This window comes from Scyliorhinus canicula, chromosome 1 (assembly GCF_902713615.1).
Source record: "Scyliorhinus canicula chromosome 1, sScyCan1.1, whole genome shotgun sequence".
In the NCBI taxonomy this organism is placed as follows: Eukaryota; Metazoa; Chordata; class Chondrichthyes; order Carcharhiniformes; family Scyliorhinidae; genus Scyliorhinus; species Scyliorhinus canicula.
This window is the reverse complement of record NC_052146.1, coordinates 213,422,491-213,440,144: the sequence shown is the minus strand read 5'-3', so window position 1 is coordinate 213,440,144 and position 17,654 is coordinate 213,422,491.

Below are 17,654 nucleotides of genomic sequence, written 5' to 3'. Positions count from 1 at the left end.
AGCCCTGGGTCACTGTCCGTGTGGAGTTTGCACATTCTCCCCGTGTCTGTGTGCATTTCACCCCACAACCCAAAGATGTGCAGGGTAGGTGGATTGGCCACGCTAAATTGCCCCTTAATTGGAAAAAAACATTGGGTACTCTAAAATTTAAAGACAAGAATCTACTTCCAGTGTCCTCTGGTTATTGACCCCACTGCCAGGCGGACATTTCTGTTGTAAACTCCCACAAACAGCACTAATATGATAATCATCAGATAACCTGTTTGGATGATATTGATTGAAGAGTTAACATTGTCCTGCTTCTATTCCTTCCAGGTCAAATATCCATCTAAGAGGGCAAACAAGGTCTTGTTTAACTTCACACCTGAAAGGCAACACTCCAAGAGCACAGCACTCCCTCAGTACTGTACTGAGAGCATCAGCCAAGTCTTTGGAGCAGGACTTGAGCCTGCAATCCTCTGACTCAGAGTTGTGATGATCTGAGCCACAGCAAGTCAATGGCAGGTTTGCTGGCATCTCTTTGGCTTTCCCATCTCCTGCCTTTCCCATTGTTATAACCCAAAAGGGTATTACGGGGTGGGAACAATTAACTTCCCCGCGAACATTGCAGAATGTGAGCTCCCCCATAAAAGCAGCAGGGGACCTCTAAACAATGTATAGTTGAATGACATATAAAGCTGGCCAGTTTGGCATTGGCAAGGCAGACCCATTTGGGATCTACCATGTGATGTATATGATAGTTATTGTCAGTAAACTAAGTTTCTTTGAACTATTCAGTGTGGACTCCTTTGTGGCCTTATCAAACCCATCATCTCCCGCTTCCTAACTTTGTTTTCGGAAGAATATTTCTATCTTCACCAGAGATACCGTCAGGCCATTCCTAATTGGGTTGCTGGCTAAGCCGCCTAAAAGGATTGTAATGGGACTTTGGGAATGTTCATATTAAATATTGGAGGAATTTGAAACTATTGTTGGCTGTCTCAGATTCAATTCCAGCCCTCCCAGCTATTTGAGTGCCATTGCTCTATCAATTGTGTGAATTGCAGGTGTTCGATGGTCCACAGTTCAATGAATCAGAAGATGGATCTTGCACTATTCCTACACTCAGCCTGGCTGATACTCCTTGAACAATTGTGAAGTAGAGAATCAGGTGGTTTTCAGGTTGTTGGTGGTGATTCATAGGAGTGGAATGAATGTTATGTCAACTCAAATTTCCACGCCCTTTGAAAACCGTCGCGGTTGTAGGGGCAACAAAGAAGCAGATGGGGTCGATTTTGGTTGGGCCAATTCTCGGTCTTAGGCTCAAGGTTGTGTGACTAATGCGCACCAGAACATGAAGCTTAGTAAAGGTGAGGTCATCCATTTTGGAGCAAACACAGATAGATCCATGTATTATTTATATTATGTTATGTTAGGAACATTCAAAGTCCAGAGAGCTTCAGTAATCCATGTATAGTCATGGCTAAAATGTGGTAGTCAGGTACAAAATACTCAAAAAAGCTATTGGAATACTAGATTTTTGTAACTAGAGGACTAGAAAATAAAGATGAAGAAGGTTTCTATAGCTGTACAAAGCCTGGCTGGACCACATCTGGAGTACTGTACACTAAGGGAGTGCTGTATTGTTAGATATGCGACCTTTCAGATGAAGAGGCAAACTGAGGCATTGTCTGCTCTAAGGTGATTATAAGAGGTCCCAGGGCCCTATTTAAAGTAATAAGGGGAGCAGTTGGTATTAGACCTGGTGTCCTGGGGCCAATAATTATCCCTCAATCATAACGATTAAAACAGTTATCTGGTCATTGTCAGCTTGCTGTTTGTGACAGCTTGCTGTGTGAAAAATGGCTGCCTACATTACAATAATGGCTACACTTCAAAGAAGTACTCTATTGGCTGCAAACTACTTTGGGTCATTTTGATGTCAAGAAATATTATATTGCTTTCCTATAACTGCTGAGAAAGTGTTGCCTATTATTTTTCTAATACGGTAAATAGGTGCATATTGATCTTTTTACCATGCAGAATAATTTATTCTTTCAGGTGAGGAGAAGGAATGAGGACTGTTGTTACTGGATAAAAGCAAATTACTGCAGATGCTGGAATCTGAAACCAAAGGAAAACGTGCTGGAAAATCTCAGCAGGCTCATCTGTAGGGAGAGAAAAGAGCTAACATTTCGAGTCCAGATAGAACATGGAAAAATACAGCACAGAACAGGACCTTCGGCCCATGATGTTGTGCCGGGAGTTTACGTGGGTTTCGCGCCCACAACCCAAAGATGTTACACTTCTAGGAATGATGTGGAGATGCCGGCGTTGGACTGGGGTGAGCACATTAAGAAGTCTTACAACACCAGGTTGAAGTCCAACATGTTTGTTGGCAGACTGGTACAAAAGGTGAAGTCACACGGGATCAGGGGAGTGCTGGCAAGATGGACACATAACTGGTGACCCATTGTCAAAGCTCATATCAACGCAGGAGGGCTAGGATGGGCAGGTTATGGGGCCCGGACAGGCACAAGAGGCTGCACAACATGTGAGCCAGGGTCAGCATGCATGCATCGCTCTAATCGCTCTAGTTCTGAATTCTGAATTTGTTTTATTGCCACGTGTACTGAGGAACAGTGAAAAGTATTGTTCTGCGTACGGGGCAGACAGATCTTTCCATGGATGAAAAAAAACTTACGGCATACATAAATACAAAATGTAAAACAATAGACATAAGCATCAGTTGAAGCATAGAGGAGTGTAGTACTACTCAGTGGAGAAGATGTGTGAATAGATCAGGTCAGTCTATAAGAGAGTCATTCAGAGTCTGGTAACAGTGGGGAAGAAGCTGTTTTTGAATATGTTCATGCATGTTCACAGACTTTTGTATCTCCTGCCCAATGGAAGGAGTTGGACGAGTGAATAACCCGAGTGAGAGGGGTCTTTCATTATGCTGCCCACTTTCCCCAAGGTAGCGGGCAGTGCAGACAGAGTCAATGGATGGGTGGCGGATTCGCATGAGGGCTGGGCTGTGTTCATGATTCTCTGTTGTTTCTTACGGTCTTTGGCTGAGCATTTGCCATACCAGGTTGTGATGCGGCCAGATAGGATGCTTTCTATGGTGCATCTGTAGAAATTGGTAAGAGTCAATGTGGACATGTCGAATTCCCTTAGTTTCCTGAGGAAGTATAGGCGCTGTTGTGCTTTCTTGGTCATAGTGTCGACGTGGGTGGACGAGTACAGATTGTTGGTGATTTGCATACCTAGGAATTTGATGTCAACCATCTCCACCTCGGCCCCATTGATGCTGACAGGGGTGTGTATGATACTTTGATTCCTGAAGTCAATGACCAGCTCTTTAGTTTTGCTGGCTTTGAGGGAGAGATTTTGTTGTTACACCACTCCACTATGTTCTCTATCTCCGTCCTGTATTCTGACTTGTCGTTGTTCAAGATCCAACCGACTATGGCTGTGTCGTCAGCATACTTGTAGATGGAGTTGGAGCCAGATTTTGCGACACAATCGTGTGTGTATAGGGAGTATAGTAGGGGGCCAAGTACGCAGCCGTGTGGGGCCCCGGTATTGAGGACTATCATGGAGGAAGTGTTGTTGTTTATCCTTACTGATTGTAGTTGACCGACTAGGGGGCCTGGCCAGCAGCACAAACATCCCATCGCATCCCATCCCCACAATACACCATCCCGTAACCCCCCCCCCCCCACCCAGCCCCGACCAACCACCCCCTCCCATGACCACCCTCCCTGAATCACACACTCCCCCCTCCTTGCAACCCCCTCCCTGAACCCGTGATTCCATGATTCCTTGGTTCCTACTGGCACATTACAGTGTCCGGGCCCTGGGTCAGCAGTGACAGCTGGGATGGAGGATGATGACAGCTCTGGTGCTCCGCATGGTTTGACATCTGACTCCTGACAATGGTAGCAATTTCCACCACCCCGCTGGGTGATCCCTGCATGTGAGCTGGCCATTCCAACACACGGTCCCACATAACCCTTGGGGTGGCAAAGTTGGGGCCGGGTTGCAGCGGGGGGTTGGGTTGAGAGGGAGGATGAGGGGCGGGGTACCGGGACAATGTGCGGTGTCGGACTTCGGGGCACTGGCCCATGCCCACCTCCAAGATCTGCCCATCCTCTCCACCAGTGCCCCCTTTGCAGCCAGCCCAGCCCAACACAGCCCATCCCAGCTCAGCCAATCCCATCCCATCCCTCACACCCTCTGTCTGAGCACCGAAATAGTTTGTTGCACAGCTGTTTATTTTGAACATAATAGGTGAACATCTCTACACTGGTTTGTGCCCTAGCTTCTACCCTAACCTGTGTCCTACACCCGTGCCAATTTAACTGATGTCTACCTTTCTGACCTTACGAGTCTTAATGCTACATCTAGGTGGATCCCAAGATGGCACATCAGGGGTTAAGGCGGTCTGTTGCGATTCCTGCCCTGTGACCTGGGTCCCCTTTGACTACAGTGATCTGGAGGGACCAGGCCAGCAGTCTCTCGGGTGTCGTAGGTGGCGTGGTGTCACCCTGTTCTGCCCATTGTCCATTGGAAGCGCCAGGTACAGGAGGGGGGAGTCTAAGGCACTGTGGTGTTTCAGCACCTCCCCTGCGTGTGTCACTGGCACAGACCCCACCACCTTCTCCTCCCTTGAGGTGCCCTATGTCCCCCGGGCTACTCCATGGGACAGAGGTGCAAGCAGAGCTAACCTCTGAGGCTCCCCAGCCACCTGGCGCTGCCAGTCCTGGAGGCCCACTGCCATCTCGACCTAGGTCTGCATGCCCGTAACCATGGTGTGGACCACCTCCGTCTGGGACTACACATAACGCTGTGAATGTGCCACCACCTTATGGGTCTGTGCCATATCAGCCAGTGACTGCACCCTCCCACTCTCGGCCTCCTGCCTCTGTGTCTGCCAGCGCCTAGGCAATGCTGCCGAAACTCTCAACCATGGCTTGCTGTGACAGGGCCACGCTCAGGACCATTGCTGTAATGTCCAGCTGGCTCTGGCACATGGCTGCATGTGAGAGGGCAACCTAGTAGTGGGCCTCGGCAATTGCCTGCATAGATGTCCCAGGCCTTGGATACACTGATCCATACCCAAAACCTTGCCCCCAAGGCCTCCACCGTGGACACCCCCCATGAGGTTTTGGCCTGGGTGGTGCGCATGGCTACACTGCCTCCTGTTCCTACATGGGGTTGGACTCCTCCACCTGCACGTGACGGTGCTCACTGATAACCCTTCATGCAGTCCCTGGCTCTGTGACTGCATATGGGCAGCACAGTAGGAAAGTGGTTAGCACAGTTGCTTCACAGCACCACGGACCCAGGTTCGATTCCCGGCTTGGGTCACTGTCTGTGCGGAGTCTGCACATTCTCCCTGTGCCTGCGTGGGTTTCCTCCGGGTGCTCCGGTTTCCCCCCAAAAAGTTGAATTAGACGTTTTGAATTCTCCCTCAGTGTACCCGAACAGGCACCGGAGTGTGGCGACCAGGGGCTTTTCACAGTAATTTCCCTGCAGTGTTATTGGAAGCCTACTTATGACATTAATATAGATTATAATTATAAATCTCCATGATCAATGGGACTGTGCATTCCAGAAGCCCGAAACCCGTCTGGATGGCAGCTTATCCCCAGGGTCGACCTGCCATCTGACCATCGCCCCCTTCGATCTCCTACCTCCGCCTGCTGTAGCATCTCTGGGATGGTGGGTGGTGGTGGAGACAGCTGTGACAGGAAATCAGTTTTAATCCCCGGACTTGAGCTCCGGGGTGGCCTGGGTCTCGGGTTGATGGCTCGCATCCGTGTCAGTGTCATCGTTGCTGCCCGGTACCCGGGGCTCTGGCTGTGGCTGGGGGCCCTGGACACCAGAAGGACCCGCCCCATCGGCAGCAGGCCCTGTATGGTAAACCACTGTTAGTATATTATATGTATTGCGGTAAACTGTTACTGTACTACATGTATTGTGGTAAATCACTGCCTGGTGGCTCCGCCTCCCCTCGGGCTCGGTATAAAGGTGGCTGAACTCCGGCCCTGCCCCAGTTCGGGATCAGAGGCCGGGAGGCTTTCTGTTTAGCTTATTAAAGCCTCAGTTTCGTTCACTACTCGTCTTGTGATTAATTGATGGCACATCACCCTGCAAGATAAAGGACAGGACGAATGATTAGACAGTGGGCCGGTGTGGAGTGGTGGTGGGAGGGAGGTGTGCGGAGCCGTGTGCAGTGGGGGTGATGGGGTGGTGTGGGTGCGGTGTGAGGATGGTGCTGGGGGGAGGGTGGCACATGTGTCACGGGGAACTGTAACTCACTTCCTCACCTGATGCCAAACTCTACACCGGCGACTGCCCTCCAATCAGGCCCGCCGACCACATCTATGGCTTGTCTGCTGCAGTGAGGGGCTGCAGGTTCGGTGGTCCCCTTCCAGTCTTTTCCCACTTGGGCGGCCTTCTCCTGGGGGAGGGGAAACAGAAAATGCACAATGTTAGGCAGTCCGATGTATGCAGCCCAGGGGGTGGGAAGCTACTGCCTTCAGTGGCCGCAGCACCCAGCCATGGCGGTTGGTATAGGGGCCGACATGTGTTGTATGGTGGCGGTTCAGACGTCCTCCGTGTGAGGGTTAGTATATGGGTGTGTGGGACGCAGGTTGATGCCAGGGCACAGTGCTGCCTACACACCCTAGCCATCCTGCGGAGGTCGTGCAGTGGTGTCCTGCATTGCTGGCTGGTCCGAATGGTGTTGCTGATGGCTTTCACAGGACCGCACAGCAGTGCAGGAAGAAACTGCATGATCTCCTCAGGGCGGCCAGGGCGAATAGCACTGTGTCCCTGGCACCAATCTGCTTCTCACATACCCATAACACCCCCACCCGGAAGGCAACCAAACCCCACCCGCCGGCACGTACCCCACCCTGCACAACATGCCAACACCTACACCGGAACACTGCAGCACCTCATACTCCCCCCCTCCTTTTATCCCTGGCATCTGGTGGGCAGTGACAGAACACGGCAGCACCACACCACCTGGGACACCCGAGCAGCAACTGGGCACATCCAGGCCCAGTCGCCCAAGAAGAATCCCGCCACATGTTACATGGTGGGAATCACAGCAGGCCGCCTCCACTCCTGATGTACTGTCTGAGGATCCATCTAGATGTAGCGTTAGGGCCCGTAAGGCAAGAAAAATAGACACCAGTTAAGTTGACACAGGTGCAGGGCACAGTTTAGTGATAGGGGCTTGGGCACATATCTGTATATATGATCTCACTGAAACACCTGTGCACAATGTTATACTTGCCTCGGTGCTCTGTCAGAAGGGTTTGAGGATTGGGCTGGTCTGGGCTGGCCGCAGAGTGTGCGTGAGGTGGGGGGGGGGAGTTGGCTTGGCTCTGACAGCGCTCACTGCTCCGATCCCCCCCCCCCCCCCCCCCTAGGGATTCAATGGGACTGTGTGATGGAACGGCTAACTTGCATGCAGGGAACACCCAGGTGGACGGTGGAAAGTGCTACCGTGGGCAGGAGTCAGACATTGTCCAACGATGCAGAGCACCAGAGCTCATCACAGGGCGGGTTGTCATCATCCTCCATCCCATGGACCAGACCCATTGTTACTGTCAACCCAGGGCCCCCACCTTGTAGTGCGGCAGGTAACATGCGGTGTCTGTGCCCCTGACCAGTCAGAGCATGCATTGCGCCTTGGCCCTGATGCATGCATTGTGCGGCTTTCGCTGCCTGCCTGGGACCCATGTCCTGCCCATCTTCACCCTCCCCCACACCCTCCTCGTTGGACGAGGCCCTGCATTCATCCTCCTCCTCCATCACGTCACCCCTCTGCAGCGTGACGTTGTGGAGGATGCAGCAGGCCACCGCGATGCGGACGGCCCTCCCAGCGTCAAATTGGAGGATCCCTCCAGGGCCGGCCACGCACCTGAACCGCATATTCAGGATGCCAATGCACGACTTGTTCATTGGTCTGTGGCCTCTGGATAGGTGTCATCAGCCATGATCACAGCGGATAACCCCTGTTGCCCAGGAGCCACCCCTCAAAGACCCAGGAATCGCCGCGGGTGCCAGGATGAATGCATCATGCACACTGCCCAGACGTGCATGATGCGCATTTCATGGGCACACACCAGCTGCACCCCTTTCAGTTTGTGTAGAGCGGCCTGTCATCTGCAGGTCATCGTAGGGGGACATGCATCACATCAATCACCCCCTGGACCCAGGGGGGATCTCAGCAATGGCAACGAACCCCGCTGCTCGGGCATCCTGGTGGGAACGGTTCTCATTGAACTGGATGAATTGATCCGCCTGGGCATATAAGGTTTCCGTGACAGCGTGAATGCACCTGTGCACTAAGCTCTGTGAGATCCCGGACAGGTCCTCACTCGGCGCCTGTAAGGACCCCGTGGCGTAAAGGTTCAGGATGAGAGTACTGAGAGCAGGTGTTCTCTCCCATACCTCCGCTGTGCCAGGTGCACCATGATCTGGCAGATACGTTGCACTGCCCATCTACTCAACCGGAATCTTCAGCAGCATGCCCGGTCTGGCACATCCTAGAATGACAGGCATTGCCGGTACACGCGAGGCTTCATGCGGTGTCTCCTTTGCACCTCCTCCTCCTCCTTTTCCTCCTCGGCCTGTTGGACGGCTGGCTCTCCATCCTCAGCGACTGCCTCCTCCTCTTCTGGGGCATGCTGTGCTGCTGCAGGCTCCGCTGCTGTAGCTTCCTCCTCCTAGAGCAGCTCCCACTCGTACAGCCGCAGGGCATCCCCCAGTCCTGCGGCAACTTGGAGGAAAGCCAAAATTGCTGGTTGTATTCCAATATCCAGGCCCAGTTGACACTGCGGACCCTGTCTCCCTTCCCCCCCCGGGCCCTGTCAGTGCCAGGCACCGTGGGGGCCTCCAGCCCTGGCATCTGTCCATTGCTGCCAGGGGTGCAGTTGGCTGGCGCTGCCCTTGCCAGTGGTACGCTCCTCACCCCCCTCCCATCTGGTGCCTCCCTGTAGGGGCTACTATGGGCGTCCCTCTTGGGTGGGCTGCGTGATGCCCCAGCGGTGGGTGGCAGGGATGTTGGTCGCGTGGGGGGGCGGGGGTGGTGGGGTGGGAGTGCTAGAGTGGGGGCTGGGGTGCGGGGGTGGGAGCATCCATGCTGCTGGTATCACTCTGCAGAACCTGGGGCCAAGGTGGGTGGTCAGTGGGGTGCTCGGCAGGACAGCTGCCTTGCAGGCTGCGGCAATGGTGGTCCATGCACCGCCCCAGATCCATGGGGGGGTCACTATGATCCCACCATCCTTCCCCCAGGCACGCCCCCTGGCCCTCAGCCCTCAGCCTAGCCAGTGTCCAGCCCAGCAACCCATGGTCACACCTCTCCATGTCCTACCTCCTCTCTCTGCTTCATCAGCCACGGCACCTGTTTCTTGATTTTTAAAAGCACAAGTGAAGCTTGCCATTCGGAATTTCCCCCAGTGTATGCGGAGAATTCCGGAGGCCCTGGAGAATACCGGGACAGGCCTGTTTATGAGATGCCAACAGTGTTTACTGTACATGCGAGTGGAATGCATTGTCGCCTCCAAAAGTTTAATTTCTCTGAGAGCTTCATACGTTTGGTCTATTTTCAAAGCCCTTATCCACCTATCAAAATTACTCTGTTTGATCCTTTCAAACGCCATGAATGTTTGACCAGGTTCTTTCCTTAAATTTCTAAACCTTTGTCTGTAGGCTTCAGGCACTAGTTCATATGCACTTAAGATGGATTTTTTTCACCTCCTCAAATGACTCAGATACCTCCTCTGATAGAGATGCAAACACTTCACTAGCCCTACCTGCCAGCTTTGTTTGAATCAGTAATACCCACATGTCCTGTGGCCATTTCATTTGTTTAGCTACCTTATCAAATGAAATGAAAAAGGCTTCTACCTCCTTCTCATCAAACCTTGACAATGCTTGGACATATTTAAATAGATCCCCACCAAGCCTTCGACTATGACGCTCTTTCTCACTATCCTCATCACTATCTTCCAACTGTACACTTCCCTTTACGTCTGCCAATTTTAACTGACTGTCATGTTTCATGGCCATTTTCTGAAGTTCAAACTCTCTCTCTTTATCTTTTTCCCTGATCTGTATCTCCCTTTCTTTTTCTTTTTCCTCTCTATCTCTTTTGTATTGAAGTTGCTTTAATTCTTTCTCATGTTCCAGTTGTTTAATTTGTAACTGAATTTTTGCCATTTCCAATGAGTCAAACTGTATCTCAGGCAACTTTAAATGCTTAGCCACCATCATAATTACCTCATTGTTTTGCATTTTGTCAGGTAATGTTAACTGCAATGTTTTTGCCAAATCTAACAGTCTGCTTTTAGTCTCTGTCCGTAAGGTACTGCGTGTGACTGTCTCCACCCCCAAAAACTTCAGAGCCTCTGAAAGTGCCATTGTGCACAACACACTCCCTATGTAAACTAAAATACCATACCTGAAAAGCAACCACAATATGCTCTCCCCTCACTGTCTTTAAGTTCATTAAGCCAATCCAATAGATAGACTGTTATCTCGGATGAGCCCCCAATTTGTTATGGGCCAGGGTTTAGAGAACCTCAAAGTGTATCATGGAGTTCATCTGACCCACAACTTTTAATAGATTGTGGTATGGGGAGCACACGGCCCACTCTACAGGTGTGGTACAGCAGAAATGTAAAAGTATTTTTGAAAGCAAAACAATGTTTATTCGATGAACTCAAGTTAACCTTTTTAAAGCATATAGTGAACATCTTAGCAACCATCAATTCAAATACAACCCCCACAGAATACAACACTAAGTAACCCTTAATAACTTCCCAAACAACATCCAGAAGACAAAAGAAACACTTTTAACAGAAGCACATCAGGTTTACATTCACTACTGAGAACATTTATCATTATGAATTCACCAAATGATCAAGAAATAGTCTTTTCATGGCAGAGAGAACAGCAGTACACCTGCTTTGTCTGGCTTCAGCTCCAACACTGAAAACAAAATCAAAAAACACAGACACACCCAAGCTTTTCTCAAAGTGAAACCAAAAAGCAGAGCCAGAGCTCAGCTCCACCCACACTCTGACATCACTGCAGTGACATGAGCAGCTAAACATTTCTTAAAGCAACACTTTCATGACACAGTAAAAGTCTTAAAAGCATGCGATCTTGGTCTTTTGTTAACACTGTCAGCCTTTGGGAAATTCATCTTTTTTTGAAAATTATCAATCTCTATGTGGATCGTAACAGAATATGAATCAAAGAGCAATATTTGACTGAGTAATTCTTTGTTTCTTTCTTTCACTCATTACCATCCTCTTTTGTCTTGCACCATCGCTCTTTTTCTCACATAATCTCTCCTGCCTACCACCTTATCACATACTTCCCCTTCTGTTCTTTCCTCCACTGTCCCTTTCCTTGCCTCTATATTTGCTTAGAGCCTATTTTATCTCTAATCTTGGGTGTTCTAAAGAAAGTTCGTCGACATTAAGTTGGGTTTTACAATTTTCAGCGGGTGAGGGAGACGAAACGAAGAGTGCATGGTCTGCTAGGCCCCGTCCCACCCATTTCAGATTGTTGAATCAAGCATTGGCTACCCAATTAGCAGTTGTTTGTGGGAAAGAAACTAATTAGCAAAGTGAAGAGCGGCTTCACACTCAATGAGGCATCTCGGCCGGAACACCATGTGGAAGAGATATTATACTGGAAACAGGGAATCAGTTGCAGCTATGAATTTAAAATCCTCCTTCTGTCTCAGTCTCTAATTTTTTCTCATGGAAGGTTCAACACAGTGAATAAATTATGTTAGAGAACATACAAACATTGCTACCTTCCCCAGGAGAACATGCTGCTACATTCAACCATTGGCATGGTGACAGGCCATTCCTTCTGCCCTTGTGCCACTTCATCATACTTGCCATGAAATATTCCCAAGCTTTTTCCAATCTGGCACCCAAATAATGCAGAGGGCAACAAAAAAAAATCCATAAAATTGTCTCTATGATAAAAACAAATGCTTGTTAACTGGTGGTTTTAAAATGATGTCTGGACTCCCGAGTTCTATGTCTACTTACCTGGTGTGACATCTGCGACTTGGAAGACTACGTTATATTGTCGACCCAATGTCATCAACCTGTTTTTAAATTCACGCTGGGGCAGTGGGACACCCAATTTGAGGCTGTAAAATCGTGCCCACCAAATGGCTTCAAGGGGGATCTTAAAGAAAGAAAGGGAAGTGGAAAGGATTTGGGAGGGAATTCTAGAGCTGAGAGCCCAGGCTTCTAAAGACATCCATGGACAAGATCTTCCAGCTGTTCACATTGGTGGCAACATCTGGTCCAACAGCACCCTCCCTCCTCCTCACCTCCCTCCGCCCCCACTCCCCCCCCACCACCCCGGCAGGATTCCCGGCAGCGTGGGGTGCGTTCAATATGAAATCCCTGGGTGCTATACTTAACTTTGCACCCCCGGGGGGGATCTACTCAACTGATTCACGTTTTTCAGAACTTGTTGTAAACTATGCCGACGTGATGTATGAATATTCTTGTGGCGGGCCGGGGGCTCAATAAGTATGTTAAAATGTATTCAAATGTATTTAAATAAGGTTCCCGCCATCTCTGGGCATCAACCTTGTTACATCACCGACGAGAGCCGTGGAAAATCGGAAAATGCGATCTCGCCGGCGAGAATCGTCTTTTCTGATCCTTGCTGATGGCTAACATGGGTAGAAACTTGCCCCTAAAGTCTTATTTTCAGTTATAAAATCAGTGCCACTCCCACCGGCTCCGGCAGCATGACACGGATCGCTATCTTCAGGCACTTGGAAAAAACAATTTTCCTCATGTGAAAAACACTGCTCCTGAGGCACAACGTGTCTGATTCGCCTGTCCCGGAGATCATCTTTGTTGCATTTAAACGGCTCCATGGTTTAAGAATGAATATTTCTAGCAACTTGCAGTGGAATATGGATTCCACTGAGTGACGAGTTCACCACACTATCCACAGGCGAATTGTGAATTTGAGAACCATCAAAATGTTGATGGAAAATAACAATGACCTTGAGCTTGTCTTACTCTTCTACATGAAACATTAGTAAGGAATGACTTTACACCATTTGAATTTCTGATGGGGAGAAAGCTAAAACCCCAACTTCCTTCACTGCAACATTAACTTAGGCCCAACATCACTTTACGAGACCATGGCAGAGTAAGGTGCCATGAGCAAACACACAGAGGGAAGCAATCATCAGGTATAACTGCCAATATAGGACAAGAACATTACTCACATTAGAACTGGGCAAAGGGTCTGGATCAGAGACCATGAGGTGGAAGGTACAGTCTTGGATGGTAGCACACACAGTGGTTAGCACTGTTGCTTCACAGCGCCTGGGTCCCAAGTTCGATTCCCAGCTTAGGTCACTATCTGTGCAGAGTCTGCACATTCTCCCCATGTCTGCCTGGGTTTCCTTCGGGTTATCTGCAGAGTCTTCCCACAGTCCAAAGATGTGCAGGGTAGGTAGATTGACCATGCTAAATTGCCCCAAGGTGTGGTTACGGGGATAGGATGCAGGATTGGGTCTAGGTGGGGTGGTCTTTCAGGGGTCTGTGCAGACCCAATGGGCCAAATGGCCTCTTTCTGTACTGTAGGGATTCTATGACTTTATGATTATTTTACATTCAATTAAGTAGTCCAAATGGATGAGTAGCGAAGGTGAAACCAGACGATCTGTATTGTAGCAAAGTTACTGATTGAGAAGACGCTGACTTGCATATATCAACATATTTTTCTGCGACAGTTATTTCTATTCAAAATGATGTACAATGCTTTAAATGTATATGTGTGATGCAAGATCAAACTCGATCACCTCTGGTCATATATCAACAGGGATTATTCCATGAATCTGGTTTTATTCTGTACACAAATTGCAACATTTTGCAATTGATCGTGTAATGAGGTGACGTGCAGTATGCAGTGTGACAACAGAATATAAAACTGCCATAAAAATTTTGAACAATTTTATTAAATAAACATTATCTGTATTTTACATGGAAATTAAATTTAAACAAATGCAGCTCTGCCATACTGAGCCATAAACAAGATGGCGGGCGTGCTTGTTTTAAGGTCCTACGCAGACAATTCTTAGTCTAAACCAAAGGAATATGTTAAATTGGACAAAATTACCTTATGCACTCTTAGACAGCCTTTCATCTTCCACCCCTGCCAAACTTGAGATCATCTTAAACTCTACTGCCTGTATCCCAAATTGTACCAAGTCCTGTTCATCCATTATTCCTGTGCTCACCAACCAAGATTGGATCCCACAAAGAGAATTCGAAACGTCCCCCGCCCTTTGTGTGTGTAAGATTGATTCCTAATTTCACTCCTAAAAAACCTGGCCCTCATTTTGAGATTACATCACTTGACCCCAGCCTTTGCCAACCAGAATTTCTCTCTATCACCCTGCTTTGTTCCCACCAATATCCCTTAAGATTAGACATGTTTCTCTTTTACTTTATGAAGCGATGTAAGAATTTTTGTTTTGGCAAAGAAAACATTTTCCAAAATTCTTGACATTTCTTTCAAGTCTCTGTGGCAATTGAGTGAAAGTTGTGGTTTCCTTTCTGGCTTACCCTGTTGTATTTCCTCAGCAATCATTTTGGAAAATGTTGACTGTACACTTCTCCATGATGTCGTTCCCTTTGCAATGTTTTCAATCAGTCACTGAAAGTAAGTCATTCAAGTTGTGCCAAAGGTGACTACCACTCTACCTATGCTCTGCTAATTCAACCACAAGATTTCATTACAATTATCACCACCTTCTTCAAAGAAACAAATTGGCACTAATGCTAATCTGATTCACCTTTGCAAAAATGTGACTGCGCAACCTTTTTGTTTAATTTGTTCGTTGAGTGTGAGCATCACTGGCAAGGTTAGCACTTGTTCCACAATGAATCCCGTTGATATTCAATGTGAGTGCATCCCAAACCCCAGAAGGGAAACTTGAAATGTCGGTTCTTCACAGTTTAATTTTTGCTATTTGGAACAATTTGTGAGAAAAATAGATGAAACCCGTTGAGGAAAGTCTTGTTGGAAATTATTCAAATAACAAAATGTTTACTAAACCTTAAAACACAACAAAAAAGAAAACAGTAAAAAACATTTACAATGAATGACAATAATGATTACCCAGACAATATACATGATTTACATCCCCCAATACAAATCTATCCACTTTCCTAAACTCCAAGAATACATCTTCCCCAAAACAACATCTCATAGGTTTTAACACTATGAGCCAAATCCAGCAAATAATGGCCACACAGGACCATAGCTTTTGTTTGGAAACACTTCTTCTAGTTTCGAGTAGAACATCTGGGTCCAACACAGACAGCTTCTTCTGCTTTCAATGCAACAGTTCGACCCTCTGAGAGAACAAAACCTCTGTTTGTAAATTGTGCATGGCTATGATCAGGCACTAGACTGCTAGACTCTACTTTGCTTCACAAAGTATCGGTTTTACCCTGTGACGAGGCTAATCTGCAACTCACAAGGCCTTAATGCAGCTAAATCCCCATCAGTTTATTTTTTTATCCATTCTTCACAGTTGCCCATCCCCACATGCTCTTAAATAACCTATTTGAACTTGGCAGTCCATGTGGCGTAGGTGCACCCACAGTGTTGTAAAGGAATTCTTTTTCTTAAAAATATGTTTGAACCTCTCTTATTGTTTGGAATATTTAAGGTGAAGCACAAAAAATAGGTTACCATTTATATAGCGCTTCTCACAACTACCAGCAAGCTCAAAGCATTTTGCAGCTAATGAAATACATTTTAAAGTGTAGTCAAGGTTGTAACTTGAAAAAACACTGCAGCCAATTTGTGCACAGCAATCTCCCACATACAGTAATCTGATAATAGCCTCATAACCTGTTTTGTGATGTTGATTGAGGGCTAAATATTAGCCAGGATACCAGGAATAATTTCCCTTCTCTTCTTTGAAGCAAGGTCAATAATTATGAAGGAGTGCTGGTTTCTACCTGATGAAGATTTTACTCTTTGGGGAGCGGGACTGGTTAAATAGCATTTTTCAGAGAAACCACACAGGCTCGATGGACCAAATGGTCTCCTTGTGTGCTGTGACAACTTTTAAATTATATTTACAATATTCAACTTTTATCGCTTAATATTTCTAATTGATGCAACAAAAGTACATATTATATAAGATCTGTAGCTGCTTCTTGCTCCAGGCACAGTGTTTCACATCCAAATTCACCAAAATTTAATATTTGGATGATTCATCATTAAACAAAAATATAATTGCATCCTCGATAAGATTAGGAACAAATGGCTCCTAGGGACATTGAATAGGATGCTAGAAGTACCTCCATAAACGAGTCTAATAATATAACATGCAATGCCTTGGATCAATAACTTATATTATGCTCTCAGACTTCAGGATTGGTTAACTGCTTGGTGCAGACTATTTTTTTATGTTCGTCTTGGACAATGGTTACATCACAACATGAAAAGAATGGCTTCTTCCCAAACAGTTCAGCTTAGCCAAGTTCCCCCACAAAGGTAAATCAAGTAGAATTTCACAATATCTAATCTTACAGCCCAGGTCTTTCATTCTTGATTTCATTGGAATGAGGAGTTGGCGAGTTCTACAAATTGCTGTTCCTCTGGGTTGCTGTTATTGTACCCAAGTGTCTTACGGGATGGGAACAATTAATTTCCCTGTGAATCTTGCAGAAATTGCGCTCCCCCGTTAAGGGGGCAGGGTCCTCTAAACAATGTATATTTGGATGATATATAAAACCGGCCAGTTCGGCACCAGGAAGGCAGACCTAGTTGGAATACACCTTGTGGTGTGCATTATAGTTATTGTAAATAAACTACATTTCTTTGAACTACATGGTGTGAACTCCTTCGCCGCCTTATAAAAGTTGCCAGCCAGCTCAAAATTGCCATCTGAAACTTCACAGTTGCATTCTTACAAATTTGAGTTCATTAATGATCCATGGAATTGTGGCAATAATGATATTTGTTGAGCTTTAACTTGTACTCTTGATAGTGCTAATTGTATGAGGTGGTTAACTTTCAACCTCATACCTGGTAGTTCTTGTAATAGTGAATTAGTGTCGGGCAGCACGGTGGCGCAGTGGTTAGTGCTGCTGCCTCATGGCGCCGAGTTCCCAGGTTTGATCCCGGCTCTGGGTCACTGTCTGTGTGGAGTTTGCGCATTCTCCCCTTGTGCACGTGGGTTTCACCCCCACAACACGAAGATGTGCAGGGTAAGTGAATTGCCCACGCTAAATTACCCCTTAATTGGAAAAAATTAATTGGGTATACTGAATTTATGAGAAAAAAAAATAATGAATTAGTGTGTCTGTCTGTTAGATTTTCCATGGGCAACCAAGTTCATCTGGGTAATCTCAATTCGTTCCTCCTAAATGTGCACACATCTAGAACTCTGTTGCTATTGTCCTAACCCACACCCAGTTCCGGTCATTCATCATCCTTGTGCTTGCTCACTTACATTAGTCTTAAAGAATTTAATGTTCCCTTGCTCATAGAACATAGAACATAGAACAGTACAGCACAGAACAGGCCCTTCGGCCCTCGATGTTGTGCCGAGCAATGATCAA